This window comes from Notolabrus celidotus, chromosome 3 (genome assembly GCF_009762535.1).
Source record: "Notolabrus celidotus isolate fNotCel1 chromosome 3, fNotCel1.pri, whole genome shotgun sequence".
NCBI lineage: Eukaryota > Metazoa > Chordata > Actinopteri > Labriformes > Labridae > Notolabrus > Notolabrus celidotus.
Genome location: NC_048274.1, coordinates 37,903,450 through 37,929,133, shown reverse-complemented (window position 1 = coordinate 37,929,133; position 25,684 = coordinate 37,903,450). Strand labels below are relative to the sequence as shown.

General features: G+C 42.3%; 1 protein-coding gene across 3 annotated transcripts in view; it reads left to right on the top strand.

Annotated features, from left to right (window-relative positions):
- Positions 1–25,684, top strand: part of znf536 (zinc finger protein 536) — a 267,103-nt gene that overhangs the window by 73,654 nt on the left and 167,765 nt on the right. For all 3 annotated transcript variants that reach the window (XM_034680912.1, XM_034680915.1, XM_034680913.1), the window contains one exon: positions 928–1,030. The gene's annotated coding sequence lies outside the window, so the exon portion shown is untranslated. The remainder of the gene's footprint in view (positions 1–927; positions 1,031–25,684) is intronic.

Here is a 25,684-nt window from a genome sequence, read left to right as displayed (position 1 = left end):
AAACAAGAAGGAGACTTGCACAGGACAAGATGAGCAAATCTGTAAGAGGGACTGCTTTGTTTCCCAAACTCAGCACAAACAGAAAGTCCCTCACAGGTGCTTTAAATGACAATGGCAGTAAATCTTTACATATAATATATTTGAGTCATTATCAGAGTCCCTACATTTTTTTGGTAGATAATTTACCGGGCCCTGTAGCTTATTTTGAAGATGTCCGACTAACACTGTGTTGCTGCCAAGAAAAGAAAAGACTAAAGTGAATCCATTACAGAAAATGTTAAATGTACAATTTCTTACTGTGTAAGGTTTTCTAAGAAGAACAGTTCCTAGTTTTTTTTATTCATTAATAGATGTTCTTTTGAGAAATGTGTGCTAAGTTGTAATTACTGAGTTCGGGACTGAGTTCCAGATAAAGAGAATGGATAATGAAAAATGTGAGAGAGGGATAAGAAAATTGGAAGCTTTGTTTGTTCTCGAGGGAAATGTTGACAATAACGAACTTATGGAATTCCACCAAACTGATCATCTTTAAACTTTGTAAAAAGAGATTTCGCACTTCAGATGTTCAGAAGCCTACTGCAGAACTGTTAATGAAATAATGTGAGAAAAAAATATAAATGAAAAGGTTCAGTCATTCTCTGAAGGCTCATAGAGCAGGGAGAATAAACATTTGTAGTTGAACAGGTGGAAATGGATGAGCAGAGAGCTGGATGTGTTCAGAGGTTATTGCAGTGCAGACTCAGTGCAGCAGTCGATTCACCTTCCCCTCCTCGTTCCAGGGGGGAAACCCCTGGAAAGAGGAGGGGATGCTCGAAGCACACAGAGGAGGAGGAGGGTGGGTTGGAAGGAAGGGGAGCATGGTGGCTGTGAACTCAGCACTTTTCTTATCTCTCTCTCCGTTTCTCTCTCCCTCTCTCTCTATTCCAGGGCTCCCTGATCAGTGCCGACCAGAAGCGGAGCTGCGGCTGGCTTAACGGGGCTGAGCACACTGTCACGCTGTCGAAGAAACTACCCCCACCCGACGTCTGAGGTGACTCAGGGCTTTCAGGAAGGAGGGAATGGGAGGGAGGGGAAAGGGAAGGGGTGAGGTGGGGGGAAAATTCTGTGTGATATTGGGGGAGTGTGGGAAAGGACACTTTGGTAGAAAGCGAGATGCTTTCAGATATTTACTGACAAAAGTTTGGCAGGATGGTGAAGAAGTGAGGTGTTGGAAAAGGTAAGGAAGGACAAAGGGAGGGAAAGAGGAGTCAGAAAAAAAGAGCGATATAATAAAGCATGGACGAAAACTGTCTAATGGGTCTGTGTAGCTGGTTACCGCTATCCACACTTTGATGCCATCTGTGTGGGGTGATGATGACTATCACTATGACGATAAGGATGATCATGATAATGACACATGCACACACACACACACACACACACACACACAAACGGAAGTACACACACTTTATGCACACAGACATAGCAGTTGGCTGGGACGTCCGTTGTATGTGGACATACAGAGAGCCTGCATGGGCATATGAACAGATAATTCCCATTTAATCCCATCAGTTATCCATGGTAGTACAGTTACCCTGTCTATCTTTAAGTCCAAGCTGGCTGCCTCTTATCTCGTCTGTCCAGACCAGAGGCAGTGTATGTATTGAGCTCTGCCTAGCTTATGCAATAGAGGTACGTGCACGTGTGATTTGACCTATGTTTGAGGACCGTAAGTGCAGAGAGGATTGAAACACTGTTGAAAAGTTAGAGCCCTAAAACCTCTGCGGCGTGGAAAATCCCTGCAGGCCGTGTGACCCGGGCCTGACACTCTGGCATGCTCCGAGGACGCGAGGTTAGTTCACCTAGCAGCTATTTCTTGTCCTGCTGTGGAAATGCCTTTGCCATCATATCAGAAATATCTAACCAAGGTGTGGATGAACATGTTGCATTCATTTGTTAATACATGTAGTGATGGTAGTGATTTATTTCAGCTGATATTAAAGTGGGGATTGACTGCGATCCCGGTTTGACATCTTAATGTAGACGCATGACAGAGTTAGTGAACTCCCCTTCTCTCACAGCACCTTCCCTCATCTTTTCCTTGGCCAAATTTGGACTCTGACACTAAATGGATCAGATGTGAGTGGGAGGATATTTATATATGTCTCTGTGTGTTAGTGTGTGTGCAGCTGTGTGTGGTTGTAAAGTGAGGCATTATGGCACAAAAATGCCTGAATAATTTAGCACTCACATTATTTTCTAATGCCATTCTTTAGAATCTGACTGCGTCACTTTAATAAATGTGCATGTCGGAAAGTTCAGGGGATTTTGTAGGGCGCCTGTGAACAGTGAGTGATGGCAACCAGCCGTCTCTCAGCTCCCTCTTGTCTACCAACAGCTCCATGTGATCCCCGTGCACCATATTCTTTCAAAAGTAACGCTGAGGCGAATCGAAACAAAAAGGCCACATATTTTATTTATGTGTCAAAAGTGCGGTGAAAGGAGGGAAGGAAGGGGGGAGTGTGGGGCGTATCACTCTATCTGCCGGTTGATATCATTCCATCCATGCAGATCAATTCTCCCAGACAGAAGGAGATGAGAGAGGAGCGGGCACAAGAAGGAGGGAGGAGGGGGAGGAAGGAGAACTGAAATGGTGGTCATATTGATTTGTCAAAGAAATACAGCGTTGCGTGTTTTGCTTAAACGTCCACATAAACCTGAGCTGTCAGAGGTGGGCGGGCACATACTGACATTTGGCCACAGACACATGGATTGTGGATTTTCTGCTTGGCTTGGCTGTGCACAGTTGTGCCCGTCAACTTCATGTGGAAACAGAAAAAAAAAAAAAAGTGCAGCCCCTTCTTGCTCAGAACTGTGCTTTGTAGTGTACTCTGCACCAAAAGTCCCCAATCAGTTATGAAACATTCGCTTAATTAATCAAATTGGCGAGTCCCTTTTAAGTTCTTACAGCTTTGTGGGGGAAAAAGTCACAAATGTAAGCTCACTTTCAAGAGCTTTCAAATGCATCTGTTAATATTCCAGTGAGGATTATACTTAGATACACACAGTGGGTTATATGATAAATCCCTGTTTTGTCTGGTAAAGTAATGCAACATACATAATTCATGAAAAGTAGTAAGCTTCCATGGACTTCAGGAACCTCCCTGACAGGTAAGTCCACTTATAGGGCAGATTTAAAGATGCATCCTTTATTATCTGAGTCATTTTTAAACCATGCTTTAGGAACAACATTCACTTAGTGACAGTCACGACTTGACACCAATTTAACCCCCACATTCCTACAAGATCCAGGCCACAATAACCGAGGACTATTTTTCAAACACGGCCATGCATCTGCAGCTGCTTAGGCCCATCACATTCTTTAACTGTGAATAACTGCAGCAACCTTGGTAAGAGTGGAAAGAAAAACACACTGAGGTTATATCTCTGCATATTTTGTTAAGATATAACCTAAATTAAGACCACCCACGCAATCTCAGCTGACCGCGGTGACACTCTCACATTTAGAAAAGACAGCATCGCTGTGCTTAATTGGTTCAAGGAATCTTCCAGTGATCCCATCATGTTTATCCTCTCTCAACAAAAATGTATTCTGCCATATTTGACCATTTGGCGATAGAGAAAAGGCCTCTACCACTCCATGACCACATACCTGGCACGAGTACAAGAGTGGAGAGGAGGATGAAATTAAAGAACAGTTAAAGAAAACTGGAGAAAAGAGCAGAGAGTGTGCACAGGGCCATAAAAGGGATAGTTTAACCATTGATCGAGAGCAGTGGTGGAAATGGCAGCTGTAAATCAATTTTATCTTGGAGCAGCTAAAGAGTGTTTTCTAATGAGGTTAATGCCACATAATGGCTGAATTCCTCGGCTTAAAAGATGCCCTGAAGGTGGCAAGAGATAGATGTCACCATTGAAAGTGTAACACCTCACCATTCAACACCCAGCAGAGGGATGCCTTCTTGTTTCAACAAGATTGCGTTTTAAATGATGTTAAACCTTTATTCATTAGAGGATCTCAGGAAGGCATTATATCATCCAGTACACACAGCCGGTTTCATCAATAGACAAATACATATGTGACTGATGTTGGGTCGTCAGTAAATAATTCACTTGGAGTTCATTTTCAATAAGATGAGTTCCTCCCTGACCCTGGCTATCAATCAAATTTGAACAAAAGTGGCAGAATACCACCGACTACCACTCGCCAACTCAGTGCTAGGCAGCAGGCAGGCTAGCATGTCAAACTTGAACAGGCCTGGTACTGGCCCTGAAAAGACAAACTGACCCGGCACTAATAGATTATGAATCAAGTTGACCTCTTGCAAATAGTGGTGTTTATGGAATCCTTTGTTGTGTTGGAGATGAGCCCTGAGTGGCGATGCGCAACAGGCTAAGCAGTGAGTCAAAACCAAGAACTCTGCACACAAGGACAACAGAGAGACGTCATCCAAAGAGGCATTTTTAAAGCTCATTATCAAATAGTCCTTAAGGAAGCCAACTCATTCATCGATTTTACAAAACTTATAGATGATGGCTTTTTCCAAGTCATGGCTGCAACAGGTTCTGCAAAGTAAGCTGTTAGTGCTTTTCTCCTGAAAAACATTCAGATCTCCTTTGAGGAGTGTGCACCTTTCCTAAGAGATGACCAAAACCTGGTTAGATGTGATCCCTACAAACCTAACTTGAATTCATCTCAATGAACTCATTAGCTTATCAGTACTGGACTCAAAACTGGCTGTGTTAACATTGCCAATTATTTTGTCTGCTAATTAGGTGTAATAAAGAAACCAAACCTCTTCAGTCAATGGGACATTGGATGAAAATATCCCCTTAAAATAAATGCTTATGTATAATTTCTAAAAAAAAACCCTGCAAGGCAGAGAGTTGATTTTCTCAACAAATCTTCAGGGTGATATACTCTTCTGTGTACATAAAAAGACAGTGCTTGTTGTTTGTCTTGACCAGACACAAATAAATATGGCTTCAGTGTGCATACTAGCCTGAACAGTTGACAGTGGTGAAATTAAATGGGTGGGTGAGCTCTTGAAAGCCAAGAATGTTGGTTACAAACCGGAGCTTGTCCAAGGTAATTACAGTGTGCACGACACAAACATAATACAAGCCAATGTCAGCTCCTATTGGTTGGTCAGCGGGCATCTTTATTTTTACAGTTTTGTTTCCTGAATGTTCTTTTCTGTACTGCTTGCTGAGCTGAGGTTGGGAGAAGAGAGCAATTAGAGGAAGGTTTGAGAGTCAGCAACTGATTACACCACAACTGATATCTGCAGAGATTCCCTAACCATTCAGTATCAAGGCTAATCAGAAGCTAGCTAGTGAGCTAGCATGTCAGCAGACGCAGACATGTTAAAAATATTACATTACAAAAATCACATTAGATAGTAATGGAAGCGGAAGGAATCCTCTTTGTCTAGAGCGAGAGTGATCTGAGGAGTCTATAAGGTGTAAACGAGACTCCACCAAGAGGCTGTTGATGTAGAAAAAGCTCCACAATTTGCAAATGTGTTTTGGTGAGGTTGAGGGTGCATTGCATTATTGGAAAGACGAGGGAGGACTCAGGAAGTGTCAGACAAGCTTTCTGAACTTTCAGTGTTAGGGAGTTATAAATCACATATGCCATATTAGCAATCATATATAACTGACACTGACTATTTGAAACATAAGTTAGTTAAACACTAACCTTATAAATGGATCTTACTGTATCATACTCATTGAATACCAAGTAAGTGGGAAGCCATTGAAACAGACAGAGGATATCCAGTCATTTCTCTATGGTTTCATTTATACATACAGTGTCTGCAAACCAATCTTCTGTGTGTGTGTTCAAAAAAAATGTAGTACAACCCAGCGTGCAGCCTGAAACTTAAGGAAAGTTCATCTCCACAGACCTCTAGCATTGATCACTGGGGCCCTAAAGCTATTATCATGATCTAATTAGGTTTAACATAAGTCTGTGTCACGGCCCGGTGCAAGGCTGCCTTGTCCCCAATTCCACACTTTCACAGCATCCCTATATAAAAATAGCACACATGTGCCACACATGCATGCTGTGAATACCAATATGTTTTTTTTTTCTCCCCTGCAGTTACACTGAGATTACAGCCAGACTGAGGTCTAAGCAGAGGACAGATGATGTAATTCAGAGGTGGGGTTATCTGTGAGGATCCCATGTCATGTAGATAGATAGCAGTGCTCTGGAAATCCAAATAAAAACACATGTTTCTTTTAGAGAATACAATCTGTCTGTTAATTAAAGAATCATGTTTGAACACTGTCCTTAAAACACATATAAAACATTACTCAAGGAGCTCCCAGCTTTCTTTGAGTCTTGAATAATACCACTTTAAGCAGCATAGCCTCATGATTCTTGTGCTTTTTAAACATATTTGTCATCAATTCTTCACTGTGTGTCATATTTCATGAAACATTTTGGAAAACTGCAAACCTGCTCTGGAGCCTTCATGGATTTTTCTATCCACAACCAAAAGATACAGCAGAAGTAAGACCCAGCTTTACCACTGCTATAATTTTCTGTGTAAATCAAAGAGACATACAAAAACTGGTTCAGCCTCCCTTGGAGTAAAGGATCAGGTAACTTATGTAAAGATTAACAATGTTTATTTTATTTTAGCACAAACCAGTGTAGACATAGACCTAAGCAGAGGTGGCGACAGTGGCTCAGTTAATTAAACGGTTGGGGGTACAATCCCAGGTCCTGCTGTCCACATGCTTAAGTGTCCTTTGGCGAGACACTGAACCCTAAACTGACCCTAGTAGCTGCGCTAGTGGTGCATACATGGAATTAGTTAACTCTGATGTGCACTTTACATTGTAAAGCCGTCATTGTGTGAATGTGGTGTGAATGGGTGAATGTGGCATAATGTAAAAGCGCATGAGTGGTCGACTCATATACTGTACATCCTAACTTATGGGGAGCAAACGGATTCAAAGCACAATGAGCAGTGAAATTTATTTCAGAATTATAATGCAAATATCAAAGTATGATAAAAAATCCCAATTGAAGTATTCTCCTCTTATATGGCTAGGCAGACTTAACCATTGTGTTATTTAAAGTCCAATTTCTTCCTGGGTTTCAGCTCAAAGCCAAAGCTAGGGTTTTGCTTTGCTATATGGTGCAGAAAACAACAACAACATTTTTTTTCTGGGCATCAAAGACACATATTTTCTAGCTGAAACACATCAACAATACATGGTATTAAATCCACTTCTCTTTGGTATTCCTCTGATCTTTGAGTCGGAGATGATCTGAACACCCCAGATTTAAAAAGTGTAGAGGGTGAAACATGCAGCCAGTGACCTAATAAGACGACCTTAAAGGTGTGCCCATTAATACGGCTGTCAGAAATATTACGTATAATATCATTTGTTTTATGTAGCTTCTATCTGGGCTGAGGTGCTTTAATACAGCTGTGAATTACCCACTCTGACACCTTATTCATTTTCAACACGATTAGCAACAGTGGTGCGCATGGCTGGCGCAGTGGGTGGCTGTGGCCCAGTGCACACACTCATGGGCTCATTATGCCATCGCGCAGGTGTAATGGAATGACCACCCCCCTACACACACTCTCTCACTCACACACACACACACAAGCACACAAGCACACATACAAGCATGTAGGAACTGAAGAACATGAAAGCTTGCACACACACTGAATGCTGTAAGCCCTCTTGGCCTCTTCACAAAGCAACTTTTTTTCAGTGTTGTACAATCTAGGCATCCACTACAGTCTTATTATTTCAGGGCCATGCTGAGGACCAATGCTTCAGCCCCCATATAAGGAAAGACAAATAAAAAAAGAGGTGTTAAGAGGACTCCCCTCCCTCTCCACTACTCCTGTGTCCTCTGTTATTATGAATAGTGGCGGTAAGAGAGAAAAGCATATACTCCATTCGAATCTGTTCATGGTTCCTGAAGGACCACTCTCACCAGACGAGGGCCCTTTTTCTCCCCCCTCCTCCCTCTTTTGATTGATATGTGAAATCCGTCTCTCTGCGCAGCTCTAAAGGCAGTCCCTGTGTGCGTCTGAAAGGTGCTCATTGTTGAGCCGAGACCACTTTGTCAAGAAACAATCCTGTTCCCAAGGAAGCTGAGCATGTCTTAAAAAAGATACAGGCCCTTATTGTGTACATTGGGGAACTTTAATTTTGTGTGTGAGGTCATTTTAATCCTGATGAATTTTTATAGTAGCGGTTGTAGTTCAATGGCCAGTCGCCCTAATGCTCTAAAGAAGGAGCAAAATAAAGGAAGAATAGGGAAGAATGAAAAACCCACCCACAGGCCTGTTGAAGAATCCTAAACTTAAAGTGTCACAGGGAGCGAGGAGGAAGGCTAGAGGCCTTTGTTTATGGACACATTGGGATGTATTTAAGTTCTACAAAGGACATTCCCTGAATGGAGGCTTGATTTCTGCTACAAGGTTGGAAAATGCGCGGTCTAAAGATAGATTTGCCACGGGATAAAGTTTGTGTAGGGTAATCTCTAAGCTGATGTGAGTGAACCACCCAAGACTTTGCCTCTGAACTGATGCCAAAGAGTAAAAGGCAACAAGTTTGTGCACACAAAAGGCGCCCATCTATGACACTGCTAATGCTACAATTGAGCGTTCCTAATTGGCATATGCAATTTTCTCAACCTCTCTTTAACATTTTACCCGGGAAACTTTCACTACAGAAGATGTGTTGTTGCAGAGTGTTAGTCTTCCTGATAACAGATGTGTAACCTCTTCAGACTTCTTCTTTTGTAACTCTAATGGTCTTATTTGAGCAGCAGTTTGTCTTTTTATCTGGGCTGCTCGGCTGTTTTGTTGTTGGTTCGCCCTCTGGCCTCAGCTGCATTCAGACTGGATGTGAGCCTATTAGGAAGACGAGTAGAAATGTAAACACCAACAGATGAAAATGTGATTTCTCTATCTGGTTAAAGTTGCAAGTCTGTGCATTTTATGAAAATTTAAAGCACTATATAAACAAATAACTTCTTCTAGTTTGTTGCTTTTTTAAACGGCTCATCACCATTGTGACAAAATGGAAACTGGATCTTGTTTGAGGAACGGCGGGGTGAGACCAAACAGCGTGATTCATAATGGTTATTTATGTAGCATGTAGCTGAGACTCAGCGGGGGGGCAAAGGCATGGTCTTTACTAAGTACATGTCTCTGCTTAGTTTCTCCTCAGCCGGGCTCGCAGCTCGTCTTCTGATACATATTTCTCACATGGATGCCGAAAATACATCATCTTGATGTTTTTGATCATCCCAAAAATAGCAAGTGTAGGAGTCTGCGTTCTCCAGCAAAGAAATGAGGTGCATTAAAACAAGTTTCACTGCTGCACCACATCGCACAGAGTTTGGGTTACCTCTAGTTTGGTGTCTAATCCTCATAATAATGCCTCAAATTCCCAGCAGCTAGCAGCCGTCCACACAAACACACACCATCACTGACACTTGTTTCCTCTAACTGTCCTTTATTTCTGTCTCTGCATCTCCCTCCTCCCTCTTTTCCCCCTGTTCTGAGCTGCAGAGATCCAAGAGCGCGATGGTGCATTACTAAGGACACCTGCTCTGTTGATGTGGCCAGGCAGATTGACTGTGTACTTGTGAGCGTGTGTGCGTGTGCTTGTTTGTGTGCATGTGTGTGTGCATGCATGCATTTATTCATTCATCATTTTTTTAGGCTGAGGCTGGGACCAAACCTATCAAAACTGTTCTGGAGTGAATCTGTCCTTTTCTGCCTCAAATTATGCATAATGGCCTTTTAATTCCCCTGCCCTGCAACAAGCTGAAATGCTGCCCTTCTCAAGGTTTGGCACCAAAAATTAAAAAAAACAAAAAAAACAAACATGAAGTCCTGGTAGGTAGGTAGATAGATGGATGGATGAGTGAAACAAAAATGCCTTAGTGTTGGAAACTATTTTTAAATTCTCTTTTTACCCTCAACATCATAAATTTTGATCACCTTAAAACTATCTATAATGAGAAATAAAAGAGGTTAATATGGAAGAGAAAGTAGACCCTCTTCCCTCTGTAAAAAAATAACAGAGGTTTGGCTGCTTCATCCTCTGCTACATCCCTGAGACAGATGCTTTTGTACCCTCGTAAAAAATCACACACAGCAGCCCCCCCTCAGCTTGTCATTTCATTAATTCCTCTAAAAAAAGGGGGAAAGTCGTCTTTCCAGAGGGTACAAGTGAACAAAGGAGGCAGAGTTCAATGCCATGAGGGCACAATATGTTCTGTTACATTACACTGTACTTTCTCTTCTGGCTCTAGCAGGAGGGAAAGAGTGGAAGTGAAAGGAATACTTCACCATCTTATTACTGACATTTGAATGAGTTCTGTTCATCCCCACCCCTGTGCCTTGTGCCCCCACTGCACCCCGACCGACATACACAAAAAAAATCTTATTCACTTAGTATGTAGGTCACATTACAGTGATGTCTAGCTATTGGACATGGGCTTAGACGACTGTTTGTCGAGTATTAAATGCTTTCGCTGCCTCAGCAGCCTCTGCCGCTGGTATTTCTCACACAGCTGTGCAACTGAAAGGAGGCAGCACGGCAGCAAAAATCATGTCACATACATACACACACATGCTTTCAGCCTCACGCTTTTTGTGTATACTTAAGAAAAATCCTTGTTTGCATAAAACATTCCCTTCTCTCACATAAAAGTGTCTTATGTGAAGTTGAAAACAGGTTTTGAAAGCGAGTTAAAGCAGCATCTGTAAATGAGGACCGTGCAGCGCTGAATGGGAGGAAAACCCATTGACCTGAGGTGCTAACTCAAGCAGATGAATCTTTGCTTTTCTTTCCTCTTATCCCTGTTTGCTTTGGGTGACCTTGCAACTCCAGCCTTGATGCAGTGTGTTCACATAGCACAGGCCTAATGGCTTAGATAGGCCCCAGCGTGGCCAGTACTTTCCGTTGAAAACACCCCTCCATGTTCGACCCTTCCCTCCTCAATTGTACACATCGCCGTTCACTGCGACCTCCCATATGAAAATATCCAGGCAGAGGTGCGGGGCAGAGGAGGAAATTGCACCTGCTTTTATAGCAGCAGGATGCAGGCAAGGAGTGAAGTGTTCACTTAAAACAGAGAGGCAGGAGACAAGAGGGGCACCTCACTGCCGTACTTTTTTGCCCTCAGTTGTCTTTGCATGAAATGAAAGATGCAAGAAGTGTGTGTCTGCGTGTGTGTTTGTGAGTTATCCTCCCCTCCCTCTGTCCTTTGTATGAAATGAGCCCAGATGGTGATTGATTTTTCAAGTGCTGACATCCCTGCTTGAGAAGCACCCCGCCTTACCACACACACACACACACACACACACACACACACACACACACACACACACACACACACACACACCAACACACGAACACACACACACACACACTTCTTTGTGCCGAGCAAGTGAGGCACACTAACATCTCAGTGCCATCATCATCTTTGTGACTGCCAGCAACCACCATTGATTGACAAAAGTATGCATGCAAACAAACAGAGAAACACACACTCTCTCTCTCACACACACACACACACACACACACACACACACACACACACACACACACACAGAAACACACTCCCTCTCACACACACACAGGCACAAACTAAATAAAACTTAACAAATAAAACAATATCAGAGAGAGTAAGAGTGCTCTAACTCCAATCCTGTCAAACTATCTGACGCTGAAATGATCGTTGATGGACAGAAAATTAATCAACATTCTTGATAATCCAAAAATTCTTTTGATTGTTTATTAAGCACAAATTGCCAAACATTTGCTCATTCAAAGAATCTGAATGTGAGATTTCTCTGTTTTATATAACTGAACTTTAAATGCACTGAACAAAAGGAACAATTGGCTGGACAAAAGGAACAATTTGAAAGTGTCACCCTGCTTGGAAACTGTCACAAGCATTTTTCAGTACTTTTTAGTACTTAGTAGACCGTTGATCAATTAATCAAAGTGATAACTGCCAGATCTATTGGTACATGTACTCCCTGACTCAAAACAACGACTATTAAAACATGAAATTTGAACATCCTCTGTGGCAGAAGGACAACAAAACTTCTCAAGTCGTGCTGTGGATGTTGGGTGAGACAACAGATTACATTAAAGAGTGTAAAAACCTAACAGATATAATGTGTTAAAAAGGCTACAGACAGAATGACCTTGTGAAAGAGGTGAAAAAACAGACGACAACAAATAAAAAGAAGTGAAGAGAGTATCATAGGGACTCTCTCTGTGCTGAAAGCCTGACGGAGCGATGGCAGGCAGGGAGAGCGGAGAGTGACAGAGCGCTGTGCTCCACAGCAGCCCCATTGAGTTAAAGTGGCTGTGTGGCTAAATGATGTCATTGGCTAACTAGGCGTTCTCAGGCCATTGCCTCTGTGTGCGTGACTAAATACATACAATTAAGGCCTAGGCACTTCTCAATCTCTGTGAACTCATTGTTATCCCCGGGTTCAAGTGCACTGATAATGGGGGCCAGAGGAAAACAGGCGTAGCAGCGAGAGAGACAGAGAGCTGGTGGGTAAAATAGACATCTCATTATTAGTGGCATTCTCTTTCACCCCAACAGCGCTACTAAAGCCTTGTTCACTCATCTGTCCCCTTTTTTCTGCATGTTGTCTTTTTTTTTCCCGTGGCTCTTCCTCTTTGTCTCTCAAATTTCTGTTTTCATTTTTTATTCTTTAAAAACATCTTTCCCTCCGTCTTTTCATCCCTTTGTGTTTCTATCGCTTTCACCACTCGTATCTTTTGCTGTGTGAGGATATTTTTTGTGAGCAGTGTTTGCAGACTGTTTTCACACAGGTGCTGAGTGTTGCATACACACAAACACACAGACACACACACACACGGATGCACACACACATAAGAAGAAAAACTTTTTTTTTTTTTATATTTTCCCTTCAGTCTCCTGCACAAAAACCCAGTCCCACCTAGTGGGACTTGTTTCTGTGCTCAGTAAATCCTGATATGTCTTGCATATCGATGTTTGGTCAAAGTGACATCAACTCACCAGACCCTTGTTCTCATTGACTCCAGTTCCTATTCTTCTATTGGCTGAAGCCCTAGTTGAAACTGAAGAGAATTACTACTTTATGTCTTGTGTTTCGGACAATTATAAAACAGAAAAGTCATGCATCCTGCAAAAATACAGACTCAGTACAGCCCATCTAGAGCATCAGAGGTCACATTATCATCCCTGTCCTGTGTCACACACACACAAACACAAATAGACACACACAACACACACACACAGGCCAGATAGAGTGTAATCGTCTAAAGCGAGATGTCCCTGAGGGCCTCAACACTTGACAGTGATGCCCTCAAGTCCCAGAGAAAACTCTGTAACTGGAGAACGATTGCTCCTGTCTGTCTTGAGTAACCGGATTACCGTTGCCACCATCACACACACACACACACACGCACGCACGCACACACACACCTTTTGCACACAGATATTCTTTCACCCAGACACACACTGGGAGACAGATACTACAGACCACAGAGGAATGGATGAAAGCTCCCACACAGACAGAGGCAGCATGCACAACTGTGCATGACACAAGGTGTGTTTGTGGTGCACTGGGGGGTGCCGTGGGGGGGGCAGGGAGGGCGGTTCGTTCTCCTCCAGTCGGCGGCTGGCGCGGCGGCGGTAGCCTAGGTAAATGGATCTTATTTAGCGACGCGTCAACACGTGTAAGGGGGCTTACGGCTCATTACTCTGGGCCCCGGTCCTCTCTGCTCACCCACTGATGGATGGCAGGGTGCGCTGGGAGGGGGAGGTGCAGGTGGGGGGCGGGAGAAGGAGAGCAAGGTGGACATCGACCCGACCCTCTGTCCTGCCTCCTTTCCCTTTTGCTTCAGCCACTTTTTTTTTAAATCATTAACACACATTTGATAGTTTTTACATCAATCTGATACATAAGAAACTCTCAATAACAATTACAGTCTGGAAATGATAGACTTTCATTTTCAGATCTAAAAGCGTCCCAGATCTTTCCTGGGAGTAAAAGTATTTTGTACATGAGATTATACTTTTTGATTTCTATCAACAGATCAAACACACATCCATGTACCTTTCAAGAATAACTATTGAGAAGTACAGAAAACAAAAGACTTCATCAACTGATGAGATGTTGACAGTGTGACAGTCTGAATAACAGGTATGATTAAAGGAATGACTGTTTCTTTTCCAGTTTAAGGGTTGTTTCAGACACACTTTCCCTCAACTTCAAACTTAAACCAAGAGGCCGTCTTTGGTGTTGAAAAATAAAGCCAGTGCGGGAGTTGCTAGACAATGCAGTTCCTTGAGTGTCCACTGGAAGCTGGCTTCAAAAGCCCTCAAATCTCCGTTAACATCCATATTAAAAAGCATATTTTTACAGAAAGAAACATGTTTACAGCCTCGAACACACAACGTTTGGGTCTGAGAAGCTAATTCATTTATTTAATAATTCCTTCACACTGTATGGGGGTTGCTTTTTTTATGACTTATCAGTTTTAATTATGTCAACTAAAATATTTGCATACATTTGCATAATTAAGGGCATGGCTGAGTTGACTGATGTAGTTGTTTTTCAAAAGGTTCAGGGCCTGCCTCTTTGACTCCTTCTAGATTGACTGAAAGTTACTTGAGTCAGCGTTTCCAAAAAGGTGAGTGCCATCAAGGGCTTTAAAACCCTTCTTCAGAAACCAGGGGTGACGTCACTGAGACTACATTCATGCTTTATACCGTCTATTGATGAAACCCAACAGCAGGTTTCAGTCCTTTACTGACAGAAACATGATTAAATATCTTTTAAAAATGAGGTAATATTACACTTATTCTTTATGTGACAGGATATTTAATTCTTATCTGACAATTATACAGACCAAAAAAAGACTCATTAAAACATTATAAACTCAAGGAAAGAGTCTGCATAATGAATCTTTTCTCAGCAGATGACAAAGCAGAGAAAAGTAGCACCACTGATTGTGAAAAAAATATTCCTCATGACTGTGAGATTCAACATTTAAAAGCAGGGGTGTTCTGCAGAACGTTTGTTTTCCTCTGAATATGAATGAGGGAAAACACACACATTGAAGCATGTCAACTTAATACTAGATTTCCCCCTCTGCACCTTTTCCCTTAGAGGTTTGTGAGTCTGTGATAGGCTCACTGGGTGGTAGAATTTCGGTTGGGACTTCAACTTCCAAACCAGACCTCTATATGTGGTGAACTTTTAAACCCTTACATTAGCTCCCTGACACCTAATTGTTACCAGCACACAGACCTGCACTACAAACGTCTCAACCATGACACTCAGCTACCACACACACACACACACACACACACACACACACACACACACACACACACACACACACACACACACACACACACACACACATATACTACTTCTAAAGCACTGAGTCAAGTCCTTCTCTTTAAGCTCGCAGAGCATTCCTCTCATTCATGGAAGCAGGGCCCTCCTAGTGAAGCGCTTAATTGGCTGCAGATTGCTCTTTAACCTCAGGGTTACACCGCATACACACACACCACACACACATACACAGCACACGCACACGCACACAGAAGCAAACGCACACACACGTGCACAAATACGCACACTCGGCTTGTGCAGGCTGTTAAACTCTTAAGGGAAATGGAGTGAGGTTTTTACAACTCATTGTGGAGGTCAAAGGTCAACAGATTTGTAACAGTCTCCAAGGATCTGTCAGTCAAGACTAAGATGCAAGGACGACTACTGCACACACACACATGCACGCACGCACGCATGCACACACACACACACACACACACACACATATATATTTGTAAGCTGACTGTCATGTCAGAGTGTATCATTTCTGCTGTTTTTCTCCTCCTACTTTAAACTCTGCATGGATGAGAGCTTTTAAAATCCAGTCAAACAAACTGGTCACACTCAGGACACCATGAGACCCACATGACTTTCCTATTGGTTCAACATGTTTAAGACAGTCCCAGAGCAGCACATTAGCCCTCAGCCAAACCAGGCTGGCACAGCTTAGTTTTTGTTGTCTTACAAGGATATGAGTGTATCTCAGACTACCTTAGCGTGACAACTTGACCTTTATGGAAGTGTCACCACCCACTGAGCATTATTTCGTTGAAGGGACGATTGAAAAATGTTGATGTCTAGGCCGGGAAATCTTCTCTGTCACAGGATTCATCACATTCACACACATTAACAGCGCTTTTCAGGCTCCAGCTCATACATACAGCGGCCAATTGCACAACCTGAAATCAAACATGGAACGCCTGCATGACCTTTGTGCTTACAATGCACAGCCCATGATTTTTGTATGTGGTGAAATGACATCTTAGCATAGACAGGATATGAAAACACTTTCAGCGTGGAAGAATCACTTTGGAGAAATGCAAAATAATTACTGTTCTCTTTTCATGAACACAGTGTTACAATATAAAGACAAACTCATGTTAGAGACACATGGATGCCACAGCGTCTTTTTGTTGGTTGACATTTTGTCACTGACAGGCTCACATTGTAAGTCAGTTATTCAGGAAGTAAGCATATCTATTGTCAGTTCTGCCATATGTATCCAGATTTTGCTCCTCAAAAGATCAGTGTGACAGAAAAAATACAAACAAGGGCTTTGTCAAGAGTGCTGAAAACAGACAGGATAGACACAAAAAGAAGTGGCACCATGATAAAGCAGCAGGCAAATGGCTGCGTTTGTGTTTGACTTATTGCTTCTATGCAAGAAAGTGCAAATGCATGGTGTGAATATCTGAAGATGAGTTTGTTTCTAGCCCAGTGTTACTTTAAGTGTCTGACTTTATCAAAGTAAGGACAACTACAGAGATAGACCTTGTCTGAGAGGGTTCATCATTTCATCTAACCTGATAAGACTTCACTTCATTTCAACAGACTCCACTAATGGAGAGCATTATTTTCTTTTTGCACAAACATGTGAAATTAAGGCCGAGGTTTGAAAAAAACTTGAAATCCATTTGTTTCTCTTCTGTCTTCGCTTTCACTCTTTGTCACTTACTGATAATACGATTGTTTGATGAGGGCGAGACAGAAGCTAACAGAAGAGTTAGAGAACTTGAGTGATTTCAGTGAGATTTTTAGAATTGAGTTCACATTTACATGCTTTTTTTATTTGCTCATGTTTTTTGTAGAGACCGAAAAATAACACACTCAGACGTCTGATTTAGAGACTGACATGTTGCAAAGAAAAGCAATTAAAATTATATTTTCAAAAGGAACAAAGGACCCTGGTAGAGACTCAGTAATGCCTGCCAGTCCCTCTATTGTACAGGCTTATGAATGATTAAGCTACTGTAGCAACAAGGGCAGATCATATTACAGACGCCATTTTGTTAGTTTCCCCTGCAATCTTTCCTATCTCCACCAGTCGTTTACCAGGTTTATTCTAAACACCATGATGCTAGTGTGTATGTGTGTGTGTGTGTGTGTGTGAGAGAGAGGGAGAAACAGGGAGAGAGGCAGGGGGTGCAGGCAGGGTGGCATGCTCAGAGTCAATGCCACAAATTGTTGTTAGATGCAGGTCTCCGTCTGCCATGCGTTTTGGACAGGAAGGTAACGTGATTGGCTTTGTTCAGTCTTCCTGGCAGCCGACACCAGCTGACATCTGTTCCCTCCTAACCACTCAGACTTATCTCCATCAGGGAGCACACACATACACACACAGAGTCACACAAAACAGACATGTGCACACACAGATTCACACGGTCATACACACCACAGGGAAAAAAGCACACACATACTGCTCTCGCTCAAACACACACACTGTCACTTTTACGCACGTGGGCTAATTTTGTGATAATGGAGAGTTCAGCGTGCCAGCTTTATGTGGGCAGAAAACAAATGTATTCACATATGTATAAAATGCAGGGAAAAAAAGCCTGTGAACAGATTGTAAAGTAAGATAAAATAGTCAGGATACACACATGTAAAGAGAGAGGCACACACTTTATGCACAGTGAAGTATAACAGCATTATGTATTGAATTTACACTGGATTGAAAATATCTTGAGAAACAAGTAGACTGGCGGTAGTTGGAAAAAGATAGGAGAAAGTGGCCTATTTGCTTATGCATTCAGCTCTGATTGTGGCGGCGGTGCAAATCTTATTGCATTGCTAATTTATATTATTGGCGGCTGAATCGCTGGCACTGAGGCCTGGGTGTATATCTTAGACATGTGGAATCTGAAGGCAGAGTGGCATCAACGCTTCCCCGGTAGACGAATTAGGACTTTCAGTCAGTTTTGCCTCTCTTGAGCAAATAACTGTCTGCAAAACTTGCCGGTGTATAAAAGACTCCCTCCTTTTTCACTCTTAGATGAGAGGATGAAAAAAGAAGATGAAGGCGGAGTGGAAAAAAAGGACAGAGGTCTGCGTGTGAGAGGGGGAGGCTGTTTGAAATTAGCCCTTCGCTCTGGGGTCCTGGGAAATGAATGTGACACGTCCAGATTTGGTGTTTTTGTTGCAATTACCAGAAAACACCAGATGAATTCTTTGTGAGCCATGTGTGCCGGTTTTGTGTATGTATGAGCGTGGTAGCATGTATGTGTGTGTGCACGCTCATGTGTGTAGCTGTGAGTGTGTGAGCAGGTGGCGGGCATATTTGAAGATGACAGTAGGGGTCTGACCCATGCCAGGCCCAATAAAGCAGCCTTGTGATGGAGCTTATGTGACACACTATCCCTAGGGCTCTGAGGTCTTTCTCTCCCTCACACACATGTGCACGACTCACACTCGCACACACTCGCACACACATGCACTCTTATTTCCCTTGCGGTGCTCCCGTCAGATAGAGAAGGCTGCACTCTGATTGCTGCCGGTACATGCAAGGTCTGTGTGTGGTCTGATGACGGTACACTGTACGTTCAGCACTAATTCAAAGATTATTGATTCAGGTACTACCTCTGCATTATGTCATCCAACCACATTTCCAGCTGCAACAAACACCTCTGTGTGTTTTGAAATGTTTTGAATGCTGCTTTTATTCATAAAGTCAAGCTGGATCAGTTGGAGTTGTGCTGTACGTCAAACTAAACCAGCAAACCACAAAAGTGTACACACAAGATTTATGTGCACAATTGTATGATGATTAAATTTGAAAACTCCATCTCTGCAAAGTTTCACCACACTCCTGTTCTTGTGTTGGAGTTCAGAAATCATCTCAACCTGAGATGGTCCAGAGAGAAGACAGAGGCTTTAATGAGACGAGTGGTAGGCTCAGATTTATCATGCGTGGAATGGGAGAAGTGAATGTGAGCACAGATAGTGACCCAATATTTCACAATATCGCCACCAAAGTAAATATTTGACCTGTAAATATTCAACTTCTGCACATCCTCTGATCTCTCTGTTTTTAAAACGACATCACTTGAAAATGAACTTTGTTGTACACCTGTAAATGTCTCAGCTGTGGTTTGTATGATCCAGCAACATAGAAGCTTCCTTCACAGGATCTTGTAAACCTCTTCTCTTTAAAGTTGCCGAAATGTTAGCGCTATCAATATTTATTTTCTATGTATAAACATACATTTAAAGTACTGTTTATAAATATCAGTGTCCTGGGTCTATGTTCTCATTTTGTTGACCCCTTCCATCAACGTAAGACTCTCACCTCAGCTGCGTCACACTGTTTCCTCCTCTCAGAAATGTAGTCACTGAATTTAGTTTACTTTTAAAAAACATCAGTAAGCTGCCATTAATAACCAATAAGTGAGTGAAAAACAAACTGTCTAGTGTTTCTATCTCCAGTCCCTAGACCTTCGCCAGGCTTAAAGAAAAGGCCAGCTTTAGGTGTTGAACATACAGCCGTGAGGCTAACATAATGAAGCACAGTCACAGAGGTTTCATCATAGATCAGCTTGACATTAATGCCGTAAGGCAGACACAACTGTCTCTGAGACAGAGAAGTAAACAGGTAGGATGTTACCTGTCAGATCACCTCTCAACTCTCACTTTCTTTCTGACGATTCGTCTCACTGTCTCCCTCCGACGAGCTGTTGGGAGACTCCAGCTCTGTATGTGTGTTTTATCAGGCAGGGACGGGAAATCAGCTCTGACTGCTCTGACTGTGTCGTTGAAACAAACAGAGAAGTGTTGACACCCTACAGGTGCATAAGACCTTTAAACACAGTGGCCAAAATGGCAGCTGCAGAAACTAGCTGAGTGTTGACAGTACCCAGATATCAGAAAGCGACATACCGTCTGAAGTAATCCTGTAAAGAAATACCAAAGGGTACTAAAAATTCATCAGTGAAAACAGATTTCTTTACTCAGGAAACAGCTGGACTCCATCAGTTATCAACTCTCCTTTAGTTAATCAGATTTCAGTGATTGAATCGTTCTTCAACTATCTCTCTCATTGCTGGGTGAAACTTTTCATACGGCTCCAGTTTTGTGTCCATTCTTTCAGGCTCTCTTACACTTGGTCAATACCATGAAGCTCACTTACATATCAGAGCTGTCACTTGATCTCTTTGTTCTCATTTAAATTAAAATGACTACAGGTGAATTAAGACTCATAGATCTATGTCTTCTTTCACAAGAAAATACATTAGTGAATGAAAATGTGGAGGGGAAACGTGTGAAAGAATAGAGGGATGAAGGAACTTGATTTATTTTTGCTAATCTGGATTTACAGTTATAACTGCTTTTCTTCCACATCTCATTTGCTACCACAAGAAACTCGACCAACAGCAAGAGATCTGGTGTACAGCATAACTCAGACCCCCTTCTTGAATTGCCATTAAAGAAAAACTCATACTGTTTGAACCTTAAACTTCAGTGTCCTGCATACTCTCCATGTCTGGTGGATTCTGGAGACCTTTGTATTTGATAAATCATGTAGCTTCAAGTACTAAGGCAAAATAATTGTAATTAAATTGCCAAAGCTAGAGTAGCAGGATATTAGACTTCCTGTCGTTGCTGCTGATGATGGCTTTAGACTGGAGCCAAACCGAAAGTCAAATGTTTAAATGAATGAAATCTAAGGTGTCCATATCAAACAGTCAACAGTGGATGAAAAGTACCTGGTCACAATCATGGATCACCATTATGACTGTGTCTGATAGAAACTGAGGTTGCACAGTGAGACAGAGGGAGGCCAGGCAGGAAGGGGGGAACATTAGCAATCAGGTAACAATCTGAGATCTGAGTGTCATTTTAATCTGGAGGAACAAATTTCCAATCAAAGCAAACATACATCTCAGATTGGATGTTTCTGCACAACGTATTTACTGTATATACTGAGGAGCAGTCTATACAATAATTTGCATCTCAAACCAAAAAAAAATTGTCATTGTATTTTTTTCTTTCCATCTGGATTTTTGACTTTATTTCACTTTCCTTCCTTCCTTATACTTGAAATAGTTATATATCCTCTGTTACTCATTATTAACATTGTGTAGGTTGAAACAGAGAACAAATATAAGCCAGAATACAGAGAGAGAGAGAAAGAGGTTGTAAGTAGCCTTGATGAAAACAAGGGAGACTGAGTCTATCTCTCATTTTGTTTCTTTGTCCCCCTTCTTCGATCCTCCGGATTATTAATTAGAGATGTCAGTGACCTTAAAAGTCAGCTTTGCACTCTGAAATTTGGAAAGAATTTTCAAATCTTAAAATCAAAAACTTGCAAAAAACCTGGATACAAATTCAGCTTGTGTCACCTCAAAGCGTCCAGGAGGTACCACAAATTTAGAATCACACGTTGCCGTGTCTGACGGTGATAAAGTATAAATGTCTCTCACCCCCCCACACACCCCCCCCCCCCCCCCCCCCCCCCCCCCCCCCCCCCCGCTCTCTCGGAGGAAAAGTGTGAACTAACAAGCATCCAGCAGCTTGTAACACAAAGGGCCATCTACACATGTTATTGAAGAGAAGCAGTGGAGTCTGGCCAGGCACTGCTGTTAAAAAGAGTGAGTGAGAGAGGGAGAGTGAGTAAGCAAAGCTCTATAGCGTTTTGCCATTTATATTTGGCCTGCAATGGTAGATGGTGGCTGGCAAAGACAGTTTTTTTTTTTCCTTTTTTTTGAACACAATCTGTGCCTGCGGTCGGGGCGATGCATCGCTAATGACAGGAAGCCAGAGTGGTGTGGAAGCACAACAGCGCCTGGTGGCTACAAGGCCAGCACTCGCAAATATGTTCCCAATCCCATTTCAGATAAATGGATACATGAGGTTTCATCACAACATACGATTGTTGGTACTCTCTGTTTGTAATGATTATTTTGACATGTGAGAATGTTCAGCAAGATTCACAGTGCACATTACAGTTATATGCAAACTAATGTCGCATTTTAAACCTTGTCTATCTTCTGAGATGAGTCAGAACTCCTCAATCTTTGCCAAAATAACACCCAAGCTCTCAGAAAACTGTCATGAAATCAACAAACTAACTCTGAGGACATTCAGACCCAGTCTGATTCAGATCTACTTTCCCCACTTTGCCTCGGCTCAAACGGTGCATTTCATGGTACAACAAATCAAAATGCATCTGCAACAATGAGGAGGACTTTTGATGAATGCCATTTTAATCTCTATTATAAGATTCTACATACACAGGGGTCTGTATTTTCAGGATGGGGAGTTGTCAGGTATCCGTTTGAAGTACATTTGTTGTCTGAGTAGTATTGACCAATCATATACTGGCCTGCTTTGGTATACGCAGGAAAAACTGTTTGTGTGGAGAGCAAAAGTGGGCAGAAAGCACACTGCTGTTATGACATCCGGCTCCCATCAGTGGCAATCTGACAACAATTTATGTATCTTGATTAACAGATGTTTTCATGCAAGGCATCAAACAAAATATTCAGGTTCCAAAATTTCAACAAATATGCTCAACACAGAGCCCATTAGCGTTTAGATTACCTGACTTCCTGGAATGCATCAGAAAAGATCGATTCCGACGTCAACTCAACTAGCTAGCATTTTAAAAGTGTTCTTTTCCTCTGGACAAACCTGACAAAGCTTTGTCGCATTATTATTTCAGCAAACTTCAAACCAATGAATTACAAGTAAATCACAATAAGATTGTTTTCCCTTTTGGGTTCACACCCCTGAAGTAAGACAGTGAATCATATGTGTGTCTTCTGTTAAACTGACACCTACCAAAATAGATGAACGGGTGTTATCCAAGGAGTGTAATGGACCAAGAAATGACAGCATTTATGTTGCAGACATAAATGCAACATGGAAGAGAAGGTTTTGGCTGTAAGTTGTTTTTGTGAGTGCTGGCTTACACCAGGATTACTGAAACGTTGGCAGCCATTCCAAGGGTTAGCCGTATATTGCCTCTTGTCTTCTTTTGACTTCTTAGTGGTCCAAACAGATCACAGCCCACTAATAACTGCTCCAACTTAAAAAAAAAATTGACCCATAGTTGGCTTAAATCTGACCAACAAACATCAATTCATTATCAATACAGAAGCCCACCTCAGGTCTACCGCTTTGCATGTGCCTAGGTTGATTAAAAGTTAGGTTGAGTCAGCATTTCCAATATGGCTCCCATCATCATTTGGCATCAAAATGTCTCTACAGTACAGAAACCAATCGAGAGACTACATCCATGTTTTATGCAGTCTGTGTAGTTGACCTCTTGTTGGGATTGTCTATTATGTTCAGTATTTCTTCTCTTTGTATACTTGCCCCCAAATTGTTAGTCTGCAGACTCAAAGTGTCAGACACACCACCCCCTCTCACAGTAACTGCAGTGGAGGTTCTGTTGGACATGCTGAACAGGGCCCAGATGCCAGCCTGGATAGGATAAGGTTTTTTTGATAAAGAGCCCCCCGCCACCACCACCGCCTCACCCCATCTCCTCTCCCTCCCCATGCCCTCCTCCATAAACAATGAAAAGTTAATGAAGAGGTAACTTAATGATGTAATGAATATAGCGGAGCCCAAGGTCAAAGCTGGCTACAGTCTGGGCACGAGACGGGGGCAGGTGATAACACATGGTTTTATATGGCTCTCTGTCTCACACACACACACACAATCTCTATCTCTCTCTCTCTCACACACACACACACACAGTCTCAATGTGCATGCAGATCTAAATAATATCTGTTGGCTGGCATTGGGAGTACAATCACTGCTTTTGCATTGTTGTGGCTGTACGGCTTACATGTGTGCATCTATATTTTTGCATGAAGAAGGAAGATGTGTGTGTGTTTGTTTGCAGGAGAGACGGGAAAGGGTGTTTGAAGCACTGTGTGTAGTAAGAGAAGAGGAGTGTTTATGCATGTTTTTATTTGATATGCAGCTGTGTGTGTTTGTGGCTTTTGCATTCCTTCCTGAGTGCGTACAGTACACTTGTGTGTGGTATGTGTGTGTGGTATGTGTGTGTGTGTGTGTGGCTGACAGCACAGGGACTTGTTCTGATGGTGAAACTGGTGATTAAAAATTGAAAAGGCTTGAAAGACACAGCAGAGAGTTTGGCGGAGCCAGGTATGATCGATAGAGCTCTGGTGAATGGGCACTACCTCTTCTCTTTGGGTTGGAGCACGCTTGGGAATAAGTATCTGTGTGCGTGTGTGTGTGCCTGTGTGTGTGTGTGTGTTTGTGTGTGTCTGAGAGAGAGAGAGAAAAGTGCATGCAGGGTGTGTACTTTATGCCTTTAAATAGTCAGTAAACCAATAAAACTTTAAAAAGACATTTTTTTCCCACAGCACAGCACTTTGACTACACGTTTGTTTTAGACCTGCTTTGCTATATTGTCAGAAACTGTTGGCCTGTGTGTAAATCATCTCTAACAGCAAAGGAAACTGCAAACCCACAATATCTGAAAAAGATGAAAACATAACTGGATGAATGAAATCATGAGGTGAAGGGTAAAGGAAGTGAACATGGTAATAAATAAAGAGAGTGGTAGGAGCTCTCAGTGTAAGGCTCACCCAGCAGTCAGGTGCTCTCTGTCTTCGATCTGTTTGACTTCCAGCGGGATAAAGAAGTGTCTACACCTCACTTTATCACCTTATTGCCTCTTACACCACAACATATGGGGGAGGGGAGGAGGAACAGACTGGAGATGACTGGGGATGGTCAGGATGGAGATGGAGGGAAGACAGGCAGGGAAAAGGACAGCAAGAAGGATGAGAAGGAGTGTGGATGGTGGAAGTAAACAAGACAGAGGCAGATATTGCACACAGCTATTTCATTCAAATATCAAGTAAAGGCAGGTTTGCTGGGCTCTAGAGTTCAGTGGCAGAAAAAAAGACACCACAGGAAAGCACAAATTATCTCTCTTACTATCTTTAATAATGCAAACCTGATTATTATTTGCCTTCGTCTTAAATCAGATATAAAGTTGTGTTTTGATTTCCTTCCCAGCTTGTTGAACTTCACCTCTCAGTATCCAGCAGTTCTGTTTATGAGAAACACTTGTTTAACTAAAACACACATTTTCCACCTGTGCACACACTTTGGTCTGTCTGGTCAGAGGCGATGTTGTAGTGCTGTAACTGTGGTGCTGTATTTAGACATCACAGATGTAGCCTGTTGCTGCAGGTTTTGCAGAATCCTCCATTCTCACTGGAATCCACAGGGAAAAAAGGAATGTTTTGCATATGTGTTTCTCATCATGAAGTTATCACCAAGCTTTA